At 46.2% G+C, this 14,762-nt stretch overlaps 1 protein-coding gene across 2 annotated transcripts in view; it reads left to right on the top strand.

Moving 5' to 3' along the window:
- Positions 1-14,762, top strand: part of LOC146866908 (uncharacterized) — a 783,565-nt gene that overhangs the window by 62,733 nt on the left and 706,070 nt on the right. The gene's annotated exons all lie outside the window — the stretch shown is intronic.

Raw genomic sequence — 14,762 nt, 5'->3', positions numbered from 1 at the left:
ACCTACTGAGCAGCCTTGTCATTTGTTCATGAACGTGTTTTTAAATCAGTACTGTATAGTGTGCCTGGAAACTTCAAGCCTGCTAACCAGTGTGTGCCGTTTATAGACTTTTTGGGATTGTTCATGAAAATAGCAGTCTGAGCTGAATGTAGAGTTTGTTCGTTTGTGGGGGCTGGGTGGAAGGCAGAGATATGATACATTAGGAACAGGCAATTATTTGGCTATCAGATTATGGGACATATTTACAGTTTGGTGGACAAAGTACTCCATCACAAACGGGGCGAATGTCCCATCTGCCGTGCTAGAAGTGCATTAAAGTCAATAATACGTATAATATGGCATACAGGACATCCGTCACGTTTTTGATTGTGTCCCTGTCTAGCATAGACCATGGTAATAATGCATAAAGAAGTAGGCGAGTACTCATCAATACACAGATGTAATTTTATAGGTCAAAGAATATATATATATATATATATATATATATATATATATATATATATATATATAAGTACATTTGCAGACATTTATATTGTGAGCTCAGCATTTATTGGCACAACCTAAACTCCTTAAATCAAATTGCATACTCCCATAATATAGTATTATCTAATACATTTGAACTTCTTTAAGCTATGCTTACAGTGCCCTTTTAATTTGATAAAGTGCAATGTCTGCCAGACAAACTCTTGACCTACTTGAATATTTTTTTTTACCTTGCATATAAACTAGAATTCTCTAAATTCATGCAAAAACCGAGAAATGGTGCACCCAATTGTTTTTCTGACTGAAATGTTAATATATCTAAAGTTAAATATCACGTTGATAAATGTTTTGACCCCGTCAGCTTTGCTTAATAAGCCTTTTTCAGGAAATGGCATACACATATCTATTAATTTTATAAACAAATGTTTACTGTTTGTTCTGGATTGGTCCATGCCAAAAGACCACTTTCGTAAGCATTCAAAATGGCAGACTAGAAGATCATTGCTCTCCTCTCTGGGTCTAAATCTACAAGGTGTGGATACTAAATAAAGTTTGTAGCCCAAACTAAACTTGAACCTTGCAGTTCATTAATATGCTGATGTGCAGCACTGACAAGCACAGAAGTGCACTGGCAGATGTACATCATGAGATCAGCCTGCACAAAAACCCTTTAATTGAGGATGGGGCTGTATGTGGATGTGGTCTGTCAAATAACAGCTAGGCCGTTAGTAGTGAGTGTACGAACGGCCATTGTACACCACTTGTATTCTGGATTCAGTTGCAGCAAATCTTGATGTCAACAAGTGAATTGGACATGTAGTCTGTTGCCAGTCTAGGCCCCGAATGCTAGAAAACATGTTGTTAAACCTTGCCCCCAAAATCCTGCGTTCAACCCCACCAAATGGTTGTAAGGCATTACAACAAATGCCCTTACCATGCATGCTTTTACCACACATCCTTTACCATGCAATGCCTTCACTACGCATTGGCTTTACCACGGCAGTCTTTATCATGCATATGCAATTACCACACAAAACTTTATAATGAAATGGTAAGTATATATATGAGATAAGTGTGTATATATATGGGGTGAACTGGGAAAACAAAATAGGCCCGGGCACCAAAATAAATGTGGCCCACGTTATTGAACCAGATAGTTTAAAAAGTGGCAACATTTGCAAATCAAGCAGGTCTGAAGTTGTAAAGACACGCTGTATGGGTATTTTGCAAGGAATGGCAGAAAGGGTGCATTTGTGTTTGCTGCAGGCAATTTTTGTTTTAATATCCAAGAAATCCACAGCAAAAACTGGCCATAAATGAGGCCCACAAACTGCTAAAAAAACAGATCACACGCTGTTCAGTGAGACCAGCCCATCTGGCACTGCCTAATTGCCCTATAGGACAGTTCGACCCTGACAGGATGACCAGGCTTCGCTTTGCAGTGTATTCTTTATTTTTGCAGTTTTTATGTAGCACAAAACTGACCCATGGGGTTCACATGGGTACCAGATTAAACAAGGTCAGATTATTATTTTTTTGTTTCAGGGTTGGAGAATTTAGTGAGTCTCTCAAAATCACAGGATGTTGAGCTGGAACTCGAACGTTGTTTCCCCGCTCCAAAGTCAGCAGCTCTGACTGTAGACCACCCTCCCAACCACCTTTACACATTTTATGGGCTTCTATCTGTCTTGTCTGCCACATAGATGACTGGCCAGTAGACTTAAATTCCGACATTTTGGTCTACCAAAGAGAGGGCTTCACCCAAGTTTTGGCCTATGAAAAACCAAAGCGCTCTCCTTCCCTTTGTCTGGTGGTCTTGTTTGAAGCACAATCATGGACTCAGGCACAGACGTAGCCTAGTCAGAAAGATTAGGGGGGGTGACTATCATGCTGGTATATATCATTGAAATATATGATATGAGAAGCAGGGAATGAGGCAGGCTTAAGAAGTAGGAGAGGGGCAGAGGAGTGCGGATTGTTAGGGGTATTTAAAACATAATACTTTGCAAAATAAGCAACATTTTTTAGACCTTAAAAAAAGAGAGTAGAGAGAGACTGCATGTGTGTGTGTTTTTGTCTGTGTGTACGTGTAAAAATCCCGGGTAAAGTCCGACAGATACCTCACTACACCCGAGAAAAAGCACCTATACCCAATTACTTACTAGAAAATACATTTTAAGGGGTGCAGCACCGCAACCACCGCAAGACTTCCGACCCTCGGTCTAGCTTCACTCTCTCCCCGCAGCTCCGCTGTGCCGTCTCTTGCCTCCAGACCCCGACCTCCTCCTTGGGAGGTTCGAGGCTCCTGCCCGCTCCTGCTGCCCGCTCCAACTGGGACCAGACTGCCTGCAACCACCGGAACCTTTCTCAGCCGTTTTCTTCTTCTTCATTTTTCCCTGTTGTGCCACTGTTATTGTGCTCATCTGTGTCTTGTTCTAATTCCACCACTGTTTTTATTTTCTCGTGCCTGCCTGTTCCTTTCACCGCTGCTGCTCCTGCGGCCCCTCCGCCGGAATTCCCCCCGGAATTCCCCAGCTCCCGCCTCCCAGCCTCTCCTCCCTCCTACCTCCCCTACTTAATGGCAGCCCCTGCGCCGCCGGCGCGCCAAAGGTAAGCCCATCTGTGCCTGTCCTGTGACCTGACCGCAGAACTGGAGCAAGGTTACCGACGAGCAACTTAACTCCACCCTCACCCGAGACAACCCCACCTGTGCACCCGACGCAAACAACGCAGCCAGAGAACTCCACACCTGGATCTCCAACTGCACAGACGAGCTCGCCCCGCTACACAACCCCGACAGACAATTCCCCAGGAAAGCCGCCTGGTTCACCACCACTCTCCAAGAAGCCAGACACCTGCAGACGCATGGAGAAGAACTGGAGAAACACCAAGACAACCGAAAACCACACCACCTACAAGGACGCCATGACGGACTACCACAACCAGATCAGAGCCACCAAGAGGAACTTCATCCACCACAAAATCCTGGCCAACTCGACCAACTCCAAGGAACTTTTCAGTGTCATTCAAGAATTCACCAACACATGCAGCGAAGCCACAGGCATCACCCCATCTCAAGACCTCTGTGACAAGCTTGGAACCTATTTCCACCTCAAGATCAAAAACCTCTACGACAACTTCATCGACCATTCACCAGGCGCCATGGACGGCCCCCCGCCCCCCAGAAACACCAGCCATCCCACAATCTCCAACTGGACACCGATCATGGCCGAAGATACCGCCTCAACCATGAAAAGCATCCACTCGGAGCCCCCCCACTGACCCTTGCCCACCTCACATCTACCACAGAGCCACGGCAACCATTGCACCCGAACTACAACGCACCATCAACACCACCTTTAAAACAGGCACCTTCCCAGATGACTGGAAGCGCGCATAAGTCAGACCCCTGCTCAAGAAGCCCACAGCTAACCCCACCGACCTCAAGAACTATCGGCCCATCTCGCTTCTCCCCTTCGCAGCCAAAGTTGCAGAGGAAACAGTCAACAGGAAACTGACACGATTCATTAAAGAGAACGCCGTCCTCGACCTGTCCCAATCCGGATTCAGAAGCAACCACAGCACAGAGACAGCCCTACTCGCCGCCACAGACGACATCCGCACCCTCCTGGACCAAGGATACTCCGCAGTCCTCATCCTACTCGACCTATCAGCGGCCTTCAACACTGTCTCCCACCTCACACTAGTTGCCAGACTACACGACGCAAGCATACAAGGAACAGCTCTGGACTGGATCCAATCATTCCTCACCGGAAGAAGCCAAAGGATCAGACTCCCACCCTTCCTCTCCGACCCCACGAATATCACCTGCGGAGTCCCACAGGGTTCATCCCTGAGCCCCACCCTCTTCAACATCTACATGGCCCCCCTCGCAGCCATCGTCCGACAACACGGCCTCAACATCGTATCTACACACAGCTCATCCTCTCCCTCACCAAAGACCCCACCACTGCCAAACTCAGCTTCCAGGAAGGAATGCAAGACGTCGCAGTCTGGATGACCAACAGCTGCCTTAAGCTCAAAGTCGAGAAAACAGAAGTCCTCGTCCTCGGTACCACCCCTTCTGCATGGGACAGCACCTGGTGGCCGACCACCCTCTGAAGCCCACCTACCCCCTCAGACCACACCAAGAACCTCTGCATCATACTCGACTCATCACTCACCATGAACCGACAGGTCAACGCTGTCACCTCCAGCTGCTTCAACACCCTCTGCATCCTCTGCAAGACCTTCAAGTGGATCCCCCCTGAGTCAAGGAAGAAAGTCACCCACGCACTCATCACCAGCAGACTGGACTATGGAAACACACTCTACGCCGGCATCAACAAGTCCCTACTCCGCAAACTCCAGACAATACAGAACACCACTGCCAGACTCGTCTTCGGCATCCCCCGACACAAACACTTCAGCCAACACCTACAAAGTCTCCACTGGCTCTCCGTGGAGAAAAGAGTCCCTTTCAAAATCCTCACTCACACCTACAAATGCCTACACAACAACGGACCCAAATACTTCAACGACAGAATCAACTTCCACGTACCCAAAAGAAACCTCCGATCTTCCAACCTCGGACTGGCCAAAACCCCGCGCATCCACAGAGCCAGAGCAGGCGGAAGATCCTTCCCTCACATTGCAGCCAAGACCTGGAACGAGCTACCGGCAGACATCAGACGCGCCCCCTCCCTGAACACTTTCAGGAAGACCCTCAAGCCCTGGCTCTTCAGCTAAACAGATCTACTGACCCACCCCCCCCCCTCGGCGCCTTGAGACCCTCACGGGTGAGAAGCATGCTTACAATTCCCTGATTGGATGATTGAACCATCCGCCCCCCTTTCCACCTCTCTCAACCCCACACATCCGCAGCTTCGCCCCTGGACTCAGAGGTCAAATTCATACACTGAGAATCGATGAACGAGACCTGACTCCTGAGGACTCGACATATTTAATTCACCCAAATGCCAGCAAACCGGATGTCGGGGTGAACAAATAAGGATACAGGAAAGCAATACTTCACTGGCGACCCCAACATATTTTTAATCCATCTGCAGGAAAAAAGCATCAGGTACATGTAGATACGTCAACCACTTAAGCTTATGAAGCCTAAAAAGGCCCTGATGTCGTCATATGTTCCTTGGAGGAATCTTATTCCGTATAGCGCTATTTCTAGCGCCTGTTGCAACAGATGTGCTGCTGTTACGGCTATTTACATTTAATGCTAAGATTACCCAACTCAGTGCTACTGATTTTGTTGACCTCGAAAGGGTCAGAGACACCCCATTGGGAATTCTGAAGCTGTGATCTTCAGTCTACATGCATCACATCTTGCCAAGAACCACATTCACCCCACGAGTTACCTTTCTAACCCTGCAGCAGGCCCAAATGAGAGATGTTTGGTGATTGACCGCAAATGCCTTGCAAGGCTTGCTTAATTTGACAATTTGTAGCTCGCCTTTTGTATTAGCCTCCAGGACCTCAATACTCTTTAATGCGTACCGCCCCTTATTAAACCGGCATTAAAGCGCCATAAATTCCGGAGTCACCTGCATTCGTTTATGGGTAATTTATACTGGGACCTCTAGTAAAACCCTGCCTGCCATGCCGGCCTCTTCTCTGCTGTAAATCTCCCCCAGCTGTACAGAGAACCTCGACCCAGGTTCAAGGGAAGAGCTGGGAGAGCAGCAGCCAGAGGTATGCGGTCGTCACCTGGCTGCAGGTGGTGGGGCTCGGGGTGGTGGTGAGGGGAAGGAGGTAGACAGGCGGGTGCGGGGGCAGCTCAGCTGAGCAGATTATCATAAACACAAGTCTCCATAGCGAGGCCCCGTTCACAAAAGTGCATAAATCTACAGTTTAGCAGCTTCTCCCCTCGAATTTGTGTTTGTACAGCTTTACCACTATATAAGAATTCACAGAATGCAAAAGAGTACGTCATGGAAAGCTACAGAAATCGCAGTTTTTTTTTCTTCCTGGTCCACTCTCCCGTCTGGCCAGTCTCTGGCCAGTCATGTCATGTGAGCTGACATGCCATGAGTGGGCTTCTGGGCATGATTGGGCTGCCATGACCCAGCCGCTAAAACACCCATAAAATCTACAAGTGTGCAACATTTGTAGAATTTGCTTTTACAAAATTTCAGGAACATTATGCAAAATGGGGCTATATTTAAGCGTGAAATGCATCTTCCCGTCAATTTGCACATTGCGCTAAAAGAGCACGAAACGCAGAATTGTAGGGAACAACAGCTGCTTGTTTTCTGGTTATTCGCAGTGTTTCTCTACTATGGTTTTACCAAGAACGACGGCGTAATGGCGCGGATTACGCTGGCATAATTTAAATTTCACCTGGTACTATGGTTCCCTTACACTCTAGCCCAAGACTCACACCAAGCTGAGCTACCCGCTTGTTTCCCTTACTCAAAACAGAGCCACATTGCCTGTTGGTTGTATTTTCAGGCCAGGCAAACAGAAACCTGTCAGGTGGTGGTACAGTACAGCACATGCATGTACAAAGTTTCATGGGGGAGGGTTGTAAAGGAGGTGAAGGCTGGACTAGGAGTGACCTGTAAGTGAAAATGGAAGTATCGTGGAACAAGTTGGAGGCACGAGTTCAGCTCTTCTATCTCTCCAGTATATAATGAACAGATAGTATATAGGAGGTCTGTCCATACTTCATATACAACCCACAGAAACTTCTTTTACAGTCTGTCCAAGGCTAATATATATTTGTATGTGTGTATACTGCACCCAGTGATTCAATTATGTGCCTCTGAGGAAATGCGAGAGCGCATGAAACGCGTCAGGCACCTGAACTTTTGAAAAGAATCCCTTTTCATCGTGTTGCAGCTTCCATGAATAAAACGAAATTATTATCTACCCGTTTGCGGCTCTTCTAATAAGGGTAACCTTTTTACGTTGGATGTTTTACGGCTGTCCCGGTCGTTTTGAAGAGCCCTGCCATGACTGAGTGGACCGGTGCTGCAACTGAGCGTGAGCGGCACCAACAAGGGCAGGAAGATCGTTTCTTGGAAGAAAGATAATGCAAGACGTGGCATTAGAGACTCTTTTCAGACCCACTGGGGTTTTTATTTTTTGACACTTTCACTTCGTTGCAAGCCACTCCCTGGAGTTATATTTTAGCACTACCTTGACCAGCAGGCTCAGCGGGAGCAGACGCCCACATGGGCAGGTGATTGCATATTTAAAGACTGCCTGAGGCTGCACGCAGTGATTCAATTATGTGCCTCTGAGGAAATGCGAGAGCGCATGAAACGCGTCAGGCACCTGAACTTTTGAAAAGAATCCCTTTTCATCGTGTTGCAGCTTCCATGAATAAAACGAAATTATTATCTACCCGTTTGCGGCTCTTCTAATAAGGGTAACCTTTTTACGTTGGATGTTTTACGGCTGTCCCGGTCGTTTTGAAGAGCCCTGCCATGACTGAGTGGACCGGTGCTGCAATTGAGCGTGAGCGGCACCAACAAGGGCAGGAAGATCGTTTCTTGGAAGAAAGGTAATGCAAGACGTGGCATTAGAGACTCTTTTCAGACCCACTGGGGTTTTTATTTTTTGACACTTTTTCACTTCGTTGCAAGCCACTCACTGGAGTTATATTTTGGCACTACCTTGACCAGCAGGCTCAGCGGGAGCCGACGCCCACCTAGGCCGGTGATTGCATAGTTAAAGACTGCCTGAGGCTGCACGCAGTGATTCAATTATGTGCCTCTGAGGAAATGCGAGAGCACATGAAACGCGTCAGGCACCTGAACTTTTGAAAAGAATCCCTTTTCATCGTGTTGCAGCTTCCATGAATAAAACAAAATTATTATCTACCTGTTCGCGGCACTTCTAATAAGGGTAACCTTTTTACGTTGGATATATATATATATATATATATATATATATATATATATATATATTACTTGGGCGCCATCTTTGAATGTGCAGGACGCAACGTTAAACATACATTATTTACATTCAATTCATATATATCGATAACATACATGTTGTTTAACAGATATTTTTTTCTCGCATAAGTATACATCCTCAATATTGCCATCCTGGACATTAATAATGTCCAGGATGGCAATATTGAGGATATATATGAATTGAATGTAAATAATGTATGTTTAACGTTGCGTCCTGCACATTCAAAGATGGCGCCCAAGTAATACACAAGGGTGTGCAAGTCCTTCCTTGCTCGCAACTTTCGGAAATATGTAAATTTGTATATAAAAATGGCGCCGCGCTCTGTAGATCGTTAACACACTGACGAAGGGAAACCCCCGAAACGCGTCTGTGAAGCGCTAAGGAATTAAACTGGCCCTAAAAAACTGAACCCGCGAGTGCTGTTGCCTTTTTCTCCGGACGGAGCAAGGGACCCTGCGAGCTGCATATTTTACACGGAGCACCACCGTGCTAACAGCACCCGCCAGCGAGTGATACGCTTTCTTCTGGTGTAGTGGAGCGATTATTTATATATATATATATATATATATATATATATATATATATATATATTCATATTCTCCCATTGCGTTCTCCTCCCGTACCACCATACAGCAGCACGTACAAATCCTCGGCAGCCAGGTGTTTTATTAAGTGAATACCAAATTTTCTCTAGGTACAAACCAATTGAAAAGTAATGAAAAGACCGACGCGTTTCGGCTGACGCCTTCAAATATTTAGCCTGTTTGTGGTTCATATGTAGTCTTCCCAAACCTCACGTACAGGCACCCATCCACAGTTCACATGCACCTATCCATTATTCTATACAGCCTGTCCCAACCTAATATATAACTTTGCCATATACAGTGTGTCCACAGTCCTCCATCAGCTGCCTGCTTAGGATTTTTATGTGGTCCTTCAAAACCTCATGCACAATCGATTCAAGTTCAGACACCCCCTTTGCACACCTGATATGTGACCTTCTGAAACTTCATATACAGCCTGGGCACACTTCATATTTAGCCTGTTCAAGCTTCGTAAGCATTCTGTCCACACTTCCTACAGCACTTGCCTTCCTATGGATCTGAAACGGCACTGCATGTCTGATATAATTGAGTGTGTAGTTGAATATAACTTACTGTCAAGTATAGATTTAGGTCGCTAATACATAGCATGGTTAGTACTCTGTCCAGTTCTTTTTATTAAATAGGAAGGGAGGATGTGCAGAATGTACTGCATTAAGAACTGGAAATGAAGATATATCTATATAATTGATGGTTTTACATTTTTACGAAAAGCACAATGAGCAATACCCATACATATAGTATCTAGCCTGCAAAACCTCATATATGGCCTTCCAAAGCATAAATTTGGCCTGTCCAGGCCTCTTGAAAAAGTTGTCCATGTTAGAGCTACAGCTCATCCAAACTCTGAGTCTCTTCCCAGTGCACCTATATACATGTGGTTCCAGGCAATACAGAAACAAGCACTGGCAGCAGCACAGCATAGTACAAGAGCCCTGACCTGCTAATGCTTCGATAACTTGCAAATAATCTCATTACTCCGATTCCTTTTCTTCCTTCCAGTACCTAATACATGGTATGTTAACTGTTCCCAAGGCCATCACCGCGCTGCAAATACAACCTGTTCCCTCCACGTTGTTCATATAGAGACACGACCCAGGCCTTCTCTTGTTATGACAATGAGTTAAACTGTTGAGGCTGACTGTAACTCGGGAAAGGAAGGGATGCGGGCATTGGTACCGCGATGAGGAAAGGGACAGGAGGGATAAGATTACTGCTAAGCAATTAAACCATCACCTCATCAGCTCCCACCTCATTTCAGACCTTACTGCTCAAGGATCTGCCCAAGTAGCCACGCACTGGCTGCAATGCCACTGAACAGAGAGCAATTAAGTCTCAAGACTTGCAGAACTCCCAATTCATTTATCAACAACTACCTTAAACACGTCAGACAGAAACCAACCCCTGGTGCCAACATTTCTCATCACTTTAATCTCCCTCCTCCAGCCTATAATGGCCGACAAAAGCGGACGACTAAGCCCAAGTGACTGCCCTGCAGGTATCCATCAGGGAAGAGATGTACTAAACCCAAGACCTAGAAGCAGCCTTAGCCTCTGTCAAAGGACACCAAACTCCCCCAGGGACCTCTCCTCCAGACCAGGCCTCATTTGTGATGGTTTTAAATCTGACCCCCTTGCCCTTTATTTATGGTCCAAGGTTGATGAACTAGATGTCCGTCTATGGAAACGACTGTTATATCCGGATAACAAGAAGTAGCTCTAACCACATCCAAGAAATACAGAATCACCTCCGTAAAGAAGAAGGGTGGAATCAAAGAGCAAAAGCATGATCTCCTCCATTTCAAGTTTAGATATAATTTTAGGAATAAACTACAGCCTTATCTGGAGAGTCATGCGATCCTGGAATATTCTTGCCTACGGCGATCCAGTCACAAGAAGCCTATGTCTGCTCACCACCCAGCTGATGTGAAGCCAGTTAGGAAGCATGTCTGGATTTAAAGTACTCCAAGGCCTTGAGGGCATTTTAAGATTCCCTGAAGTGTTTGACTGCCGGCATTATACCCACTTGGCCGAAGGTGCCACCCCAGACGGAACCCATCCTGCAGGAATTCCAAAACTAGATGCAACTCAAATCTTAGGCATAAGTGTTCTCTTCTTGCATGAAGCCTGGAAGGAAGCCAAATGCTCATTTTAGGCAACCCTAGAGCAACTACGTCAAGAGGTCTAAACGGCCAAAGCCAGGAGACCCTAAAATTCCAGCCTTCACTTCTCTACTCCCAGACCAACAGCTGACCCTCACGAGGACTCCTGGCCGAGCGTTTGGAAGGTAAGAGAGGAGCAAGGATCCACTCCAGGCCCACTGCCAGCTACTAGAGCAAGGGGAACTATAAAATGTGCCTCCAGTCTAAAAACCACTGTAAGAACCGCTCCACCATGATAACAGCAGTATAAGTGTGAAAGACTGGAATGGGAGAACACGCTCCACCCATTCAAAGCAACAACTTCTTTCCCAATGGCGACATAAGTATCTGTCAAAAAACAGAAAAGGTAGAAGGAGCTAGGTCAGAATGGCCATCGACTGTGCAGCACGGACAGCCGTTTGTGTACTGAGAGGTGGCAGTAATGCTAATAGTGTACACTGGCAGGAGGCTAAGGATGGGGAGGAAAAGTGCTTTCAGCTCCAGAGGCATGGAAAGCTTTAGAAAAGAGGGGTATTTCAGAGCCCACATTTATGAAGTGTATGAAAGTGTACCATGTTGTGAGATTTTCCAGGTGCAAGGAGGCTACCAGGGAGACTAGACTAACAGACATTGCTGATGGAAGAGAATACTGCTCTCGGAGCCCTGAAATTGGGAGTGGAGGCAGAATGGGATGGAGTCACGAGATGCAGTCACAGGGGATGAGCCGTGAGTAGCACAGTGAATGAGCCAGCTTACGCATAGTTTTAATTTTTTTACAAACTCTGCTCCCAAAGAAACTGCCAACTTGGAAAATGTGGTAGCAAAGCTCTGTAGGCAAACATATTTGGCCACAAAGAGCCTGCATTTTAGACCAGAATAGAGGGTTAGGCCGCTTGCTGCAGAAATCTATGTGCACTCCTTAGGATTTAGTAATCGTAAACTAACCCAGTTGACCAATAGATTTGGTAGATACATTTGTGTGCACTTTCTGACCACATCATTGCAGCATCATAAAATAGCTCATAGTGCCTTTCGCAAACATACTGTGTGAGTGTAGGTAATAGATCATATGATATTTGACTGCTCTATGGTGTAATGCTTTTGGTGGCAAGTCCCTTGTGGTATCTACGAGTTACAATCCAGATAAATTAGCTTGGTGTGTTATCTGCCTGTGTTCACTTTCCTCACTTAACCAGCAATGTGTAAATTTAAAACCATACAGGTTTTTATCGCAAGCCTTAGTTTTATACGGATAATATACTGGGTTCTAGGTTTAGTAATAAACACTATTAAGTGTTCAAAATAGTGTTACCTGCAATATAAATGATTACTATCAGCGTTCTTACACACATATAAATGTATACCTGATGTGTCTACAGAGGATGCATAGATCTATTTATCTTATATAGACCCAGACGCTGAAAAATTTACAAGCACATTAGAATCTCGGTAGCAACCTGTAAAGTTACATTGCAGGGGGTTTACTTGTTTTTCTTGATGGACTGCCAGGGATAGAGGCCAAGTCTGATGTTCCATTGATGTTGATTTGACCCCTTCCCCCACTGTTCCCAGCCATGACAAACATGGACACAAAAGAGAGCAGATTGTTTGGTCCAGCGTCATGAGCCGGCATTTCAGGAGTAGAAAATAAGAGCCCTATGTAGCTTCCGACGTCAAAAGGACACTGTTTGCGTGGGTGGTGCTGAGTGGGTTTTTGAGTCTGTAGCTTGGCCCAACAGATGAATTCTTTGGGCCTGTCCAGAATCCAATTACAGCTCCAGAACTGCTGCTTGGTACTTGAATCCAGCTGGTTCCTGATCTATCCCAGCACTGCTGAGCCCACCAGGCACATTTCTTGTAGTTCACGAAACACTGTCACAACAGGTCCGGTGCAGGTGACCTAAGAGTGGAAGACTCTCATGCACCCTACTAGGCCTCTGTGTGCCCTTTGTTAGTGGAAGATTGTCATGCACCATACTGGGCCTCTGTGTGACCTTTTTTAGTGGAAGACTGTCATGCACCATACTGGGCCTCTGTGTGACCTTTGCTAGTGGAAGACTCTCATGCACCCTACTAGGCCTCTGTGTGACCTTTGCTAGTGGAAGACTCTCACGCATCATACTAGGCCTCTGTGTGACCTTTACTAGTGAAAGACTCTCATGCACCATACTAGGCCTCTGTGTGACCTTTGCTAGTGGAAGACTCTCATGCATCATACTAGGCCTCTGTGTGACCTTTACTAGTGAAAGACTCTCACGCACTATACTAGGCCTCTGTGTGACCTTTGCTAGTGGAAGACTCTCATGCACCATACTCTGCCTCTGTGTGTCCTTTGCTAGTGGAAGACTCATGCACCATACTCTGCCTCTGTGTTTCCTTTGCTAGTGGAAGACTTTCATGCACCTTACTAGACCTCTGTGTGACCTTTGCTAGTGGAAGACTCTCATGCATCATACTAGGCCTCTGTGTGACCTTTACTAGTGGAAGACTCTCCTGCACTATACTAGGCCTCTGTGTGACCTTTGCTAGTGGAAGACTCTCATGCACCATACTCTGCCTCTGTGTGTCCTTTGCTAGTGGAAGACTCTCATGCACCCTACTAGGCCTCTGTGTGACCTTTGCTAGTGGAAGGCTCTCATGAATCATACTAGGCCTCTGTGTGACCTTTACTAGTGAAAGACTCTCATGCACCATACTAGTTCTCTGTGTGACCTTTACTAGTGGACGACTCTCATGCACCATACTAGGCCTCTGTGTGACCTTTACTAGTGGAAGACTCTCATGCACCATACTAGGCCTCTGTGTGACCTTTACTAGTGAAAGACTCTCACGCACTATACTAGGCCTCTGTGTGTCCTTTGCTAGTGGAAGACTCTCATGCACCATACTCTGCCTCTGTGTGTCCTTTGCTAGTGGAAGACTCATGCACCATACTCTGCCTCTGTGTTTCCTTTGCTAGTGGAAGACTTTCATGCACCTTACTAGACCTCTGTGTGACCTTTGCTAGTGGAAGACTCATGCATCATACTAGGCCTCTGTGTGACCTTTACTAGTGGAAGACTCTCCTGCACTATACTAGGCCTCTGTGTGACCTTTGCTAGTGGAAGACTCTCATGCACCATACTCTGCCTCTGTGTGTCCTTTGCTAGTGGAAGACTCTCATGCACCCTACTAGGCCTCTGTGTGACCATTGCTAGTGGAAGACTCTCATGCACCCTACTAGGCCTCTGTGTGACCTTTGCTAGTGGAAGACTCTCATGAATCATACTAGGCCTCTGTGGGACCTTTACTAGTGAAAGACTCTCATGCACCATACTAGTTCTCTGTGTGACCTTTACTAGTGGACGACTCTCATGCACCATACTAGGCCTCTGTGTGACCTTTGCTAGTGGAAGACTCTCATGCACCCTACTAGGCCTCTGTGTGACCTTTGCTAGTGGAAGACTGTCATGCACCCTACTAGGCCTCTGTGTGACCTTTGCTAGTGGAAGACTCTCATGCATCATACTAGGCCTCTGTGTGACCTTTGCTAGTGGAAGACTCTCATGCACCATACTCTGCCTCTGTGTGTCCTTTGCTAGTGGAAGACTCTCATG

The sequence above is a fragment of the Triturus cristatus genome, chromosome 1_2 (assembly GCF_964204655.1).
Source record: "Triturus cristatus chromosome 1_2, aTriCri1.1, whole genome shotgun sequence".
Classification (NCBI taxonomy): Eukaryota; Metazoa; Chordata; class Amphibia; order Caudata; family Salamandridae; genus Triturus; species Triturus cristatus.
This window is presented reverse-complemented; position numbering and strand designations above follow the sequence as displayed.